The sequence below is a fragment of the Papilio polytes genome, unplaced genomic scaffold (genome assembly GCF_000836215.1).
Source record: "Papilio polytes unplaced genomic scaffold, Ppol_1.0 DF824381.1, whole genome shotgun sequence".
In the NCBI taxonomy this organism is placed as follows: domain Eukaryota; kingdom Metazoa; phylum Arthropoda; class Insecta; order Lepidoptera; family Papilionidae; genus Papilio; species Papilio polytes.
The window spans coordinates 752-6136 of NW_013524823.1; the positions used below are offsets into that span (position 1 = coordinate 752).

At 34.7% G+C, this 5385-nt stretch overlaps 1 protein-coding gene across 1 annotated transcript in view; it reads left to right on the forward strand.

Annotated features, from left to right (window-relative positions):
* Positions 1 to 6: 6 nt before the first annotated feature.
* The window catches only part of LOC106099313 (probable cytochrome P450 305a1), a 26011-nt gene continuing 20632 nt past the window's right edge, over positions 7 to 5385 (forward strand). Inside the window, exon 1 of the mRNA XM_013277845.1 lies at positions 7 to 1768. The gene's annotated coding sequence lies outside the window, so the exon portion shown is untranslated. The remainder of the gene's footprint in view (positions 1769 to 5385) is intronic.

Below are 5385 nucleotides of genomic sequence, written 5' to 3' on the forward strand. Positions count from 1 at the left end.
GCTTCTGCCTTCGTGCCACCAGTACATTATATAATGTAGTGAATTCGAGATCGTATTTTAAAATAAATTGCTAATTTGGTTACAATATTTTTCAAACAATCAAACTTCAGTGGAGCCATCTAGATGTATCCTGTAAAATTGCTTCCTAACAAAGTATCCAGGCTCTTGTTCATAACCATGTGTAATTTACTATAGATTTAAACTATTTTTCGCTCCAATTTCCTGCAAATGTTGGTATTGGATATAAGCTGGCGTTATTAATATTAACTTTAAATTTTGATGTGTACAATCATTGCGAAAATATGATTTGTAGCGTTTTACTCAATGTAATGTATTTGCCGTAAGAGCCATCTACACCATTACATCAACATTTATAAACTGTAGAAGCCTTACGGTTACCAATTAAAGGTCCTATGAATACTGTATTTTTTATATTAAAATTATTCACACCATCGCTATATACTGTAAATTAGAAGGTAGTTGAAAGAATTAAAAACTTTTTGGAAGAAGATTTTTTATGGAGTTTTTAAGATATTTTGTGACGACATCTATACACGTAAGAATGAATCCCTATTTTCCTTGGTCACGGAATCGCCCCTAAAATGCTGGACCGATTTCCCTTTTTTTACGGTCTGTAGAAGGTTGTCAGAAATAAAATATAGATGGATCTAAATTAAATTTAACACAGATGTAAAGTATAGTGTCGAAGGTTATTAATTAATTTTTATTACAAAAAGCATGGAGCTTTTTCGTGATGGTTATGAAATAAAAATAACTCAAACCATTTCTTGTATGGAGAGGGTGAAAAGGCAGGGGAAGTGGACTAAAATTAGGCTTCCAGTATGATACTTCTTGTGGTGTATGGCTATACATAGGTATAATGTAGGACTACCCACATTATAGTCATGCATTACATTTTTCAGACGAAACGCCGATTTGCTTCAACTTCACCTCTGTTCCTGTCTTCTATGTGGTCGTGGTGTTGCACCGGGCGAGCTTGCCCATTCCTGCAATGATTAGAAAAAAGGACCGACCGCTTTTGGCTGAATTCCATGAATTATTTACTCTGTTGTGTTCTATGTTACAGAAATGGTGCGAATGCAACGTGCACATGTGAATTTCGACTGCTGAGTTTTTTAACATTATGTTCCCTGCGGCTCTCCAAGCAGTTTCTCGTCTGTAAAGAGCTAAAAAGATAAGGAAGCATTGAAGTTGAACCTAATGTATAACACATAATAATATGTAAAATTTGAGTATAAGGGGAAGTCCCCCAGCGCCGGACGGCACCTAGCACCGGACACTTGCATTATTTCGGTAATCGAGTGATTCAAGGACTTATGATAGGGATGCGAGGGAACGTAACAATAAACTCACGAAACGCGATTAGCCTGGTCAACAGCGGGCTCGGTTTATTGATTTTTTTTTTGATGAAAACAGTGCGTCACGGAACATTCCGATGTGTGCTACAACGATTTCTAATATATTTCTAGAATGCAATTTAATTATTCACACGATTCTCTGTGCCCTACTATAAAACACAGAAAAGTCCCCTGACGCCGGATATTGAACATGTATTATTTTTCCCTTCAGGATTGTTTTTTTTTATAGTAATTAGTTCAGAAGATTTGAGAACGAAGCAAAAGTGTAACGGAAGCAAATAAAACAAAAGGAAATTGGGACCAAGCAAGTTTACTAAATGCGCTTATAAGTTGCAAAACCCAAAGGAAAAAAGGAAAAGTATGCTTATAATAAAATATAAAACCGACAGGTAACTAAAGTTAAGGAAATACAGACTTTAAGTGTTATACTGCAATAAAAAAACTACAGATTCACCTTCAATGAATTAGCGCACAATTGTTATTTTCTTCTTTGACTGTGTATTATGTCGCCTAATGATAAGTTTTAATTTAGAAATTAATAATCGAGACTACGAATAAATATTGCTATCGAAATATCCTTTCATTTAAAATAAATAAATAAGTAAAATAAAAACCTCTTTATTGCCATCCAAGAATACACAGAGTTGTACAAAATAAAAAACGTACATGAAAAAATTATAACAGATGGCAAAAGGGGGAGGCTTAGCTTAACCGATACTGGTTGAGATCCAGTGTCGAGCTGGTTTTCAGCGACCCCCCTTCCCAAGATGTAAAAGGGAGCGTAGATAGTCGGAGGTCGCTGTACACTAGTAATAATAAAATAAGCTTAATAACCATAACAGATTTATCAATCTAAAGAGAGAAAAAATTTGCATTCTTCTAATAAACAACTATTTATTATACCTTTTTAAACATCCAAAAAGGCCGCAAACTAGAAAGTAGTCACTTGCTGTCCAGTAACTGGTACCCACAGACAACAGTAACAATCTTCTATACATACATATAATAAAATTGGAATGTCTGTTTGTAATATCAAAAGAAAAATTCCGGACTTCGGGAAGATGATGTTTTTGCGTTGCTGATAACGAAAATCGCATTTCTAAAATTTTTGTCTGTATGTCCTCAACCGCGTTTGTTCCGGGTAGTCTCCGAAACGGCTGGGCAGATTTCGATCGGATTTTCACTGAAGGGTTGCTGACATAGACGGGCATATTATAGGCTACTTTTTTTTATCTCAATATTGCATATACGTAGTCGCGAGCAGCAGTTACTATTATTCCTAATAAATGCGTTGTTATAGGCAACACACGATATAATATTTTGAGCACGTCGATAATCATTAAAATCACTACCAAAAAATTATAAATCATGTGCACCATAGAATTGACGTAATAATCGCAGTCAAAGTTACTCGATGGCACATCTATGTAAGACTGCGTAAAACATTTCAGTAAAAAAGTGACTGAAACATAAATGTTTGTCACCCATGTTATAGACAAAAGGTTCTATTTCCTAGTCATACTTTCCTGACTATACAAGGGCGAAAAGATCAAAAGAGTTATAGCTTTTGTTATATCCTGAGTAACCGTAAGCAGGCATACCATTCATCTAGTTATGTATTATTTTATTTATCCTGTCGTTTTGTATAAATACTTGCGAACAACTCTTCAAAGCGCCATCTTTTGACAAATTCACCAACTCGTATCCTGCTCTGTATTCCTGTTACTCTATGAGGGTAAATATTTTTGCGAATTTTGGCTAGAGGACTCCGTATGTCTATTAGATAGAACTGTCCAAGATAATGCTTATAGCCTTAGTGTTAGAGTAATGTTAGTTTATAATGTGTGATCACATAGGAAAGTAATAATCTTTTATCTGCTTTTATACTTAATATTATAAAGAGGATGTGCATTTTTGTATGTATATATATATTTCAAAAACTAATGGGCCGATTTTAAAAGTTCTTTTCACCATTAAAATGCTTCGTTATCAGTGAGTAACATAGGCTATGTTTATTATTTTGTAACTTTACGCGGACAAAGTCGCGAGCGACAGCTAATAATAAATAAATGCGGCGAGTAAGCAGTCTCTAACTAAACATAAATTATTTAAAAAGGTGAGATTTTTAAATTACCTCTCCATTTAGCACTTTTATTCGTAACTCATAATTTTATTCACAGGTATTTACTATACAATATTTTATTAGTGACCGTTGACACCTGACTTAACAGACATTTTCCTTAGTACTTTTTTATTAATAATGCAGGTTCGTTATGATCTGCCAGTAATTTAAACCTTAGTTTCTATATCCCATGGGTTTATCAGGACACTGGTCCCTCATGAAATCCCAGGACAAAACCCGACTCTTTCGAGATTAATTCGATTAGGCCAGCAAGCGGACTTTGGTGAGTGAAGTCTCGCATAGTTTTCTTTTCCCACCCACAGATGGCAGTACTTGTATCCTTAATAGCAAAATTGAATTTTTGTTTAGCTCTAGACTAGGTAATTTAATTCCTAATTTTTTTAACATTAGTTGATTTTTCCTTTACTTTGTATTTAACCATTTGTATTTAGCTTTGAATTCGTAAAAGGTTTACCAGATAATTTCTTTGATAAAGAGTTACTAATAGTTTTAGCAGTAGAGATATGATAACTACCGCTTTCATTACTAACAATGGTAAGCAGAAAGTATTATCTTTTGGTATTTGACGTAGATAAGAATTGCCTTTTTTAAATTACACAGGATGGTTATTTCAACAAAGACCCACATCGGATTTTTTTAATAAACAGCTGTACGAAAATCTAAAAAGAAGAACGTTAGTTATGAATGTGGAGGGGTACACCGGTAGACCTAGAAAGAAAAGGATGGATTGCGTGAAAGGTGAAATGATCAAGAAGGGAGTGATGATTGAGATGGCGTGTGATGGAGGACAAAAACCTGTTACGGCGACACTACGGGAGTAAGACAACGAGGAAGATGATGAGATGTACCAAGATCTAAAAAAAAACAAAATATATTTTAACAATCACAGTATCATTTTTTATTACCTTTACCTCTTTGCTTATAATATTTAACTTAACTTACCGGGAAGTAATTCGGATAAAATGCTGCCTTCTGTACGGTACAGGAATAAATATTACAACAGTTTACTTCGTGTTTTGAAAACATTTCGTAACACACGTTTTACGTTAATAAAATATTAACAGCTGTTGCGTATTTGTTACGAATACGACGAATATTTAACACTACCTAAAGAAAACAGGCGTGAAGTGGAAGCAATTCAGTGTTTCGTCTGATGAGTGTGGTGACGGAGGCCTAATTTAAGTCCCATTCTCTTTACCACCCTTTTCTTATAAGGAGAGGATGGGAAGGGGAAGTGGATTTGACGGTGGAGGAGATGCATTGGAAGGGGAAATATCCTCTTTATGCGCGTCTCCTCTTCCGTCGGATAAAGGTAAGCAACGCATCTGCAATTGCGAATGTCTATGGGCAGTGGTCGCTTCGCCATTTTGGCGGACTTAGGTGGCCGCTTGCTCGTTTGCCACCTTATGTTATAAAAAAAAACCTTTCTACGACTTCGCATAGAATTAAAAAAAATAGTAAAGAAAATAGCTTATGTTATTTAGTGGTCATGTAGCTATTTACTGATACAATAATTTTTGAAATCGACTCAGTGGTTTTTGAGTTATTTCAATGCATACAAAAATACAAATTTTCTTCTTTATAATGTTAGTATAGATGAGAAACAACGATATTAATGCAACGCCGAGAGAATATAAGGTTTCACGTGAGCAAGTCGTAGTGTCTAAAAGTATTTGGCTAGATTATCCCAATAGAAAGCAGTGGTAGAAGTCTTTAGCACTGCATTAAGGGAAAGGGTTCAATTTGTGAACACAACGATAATCATTGACCAACTTTAAAAAACAAAACCGACTTCCAAACAAAATACACTAAAAACAAAACAAAATGCACTAAAAACAAAACAAAATATTCTCAAAAAAACAG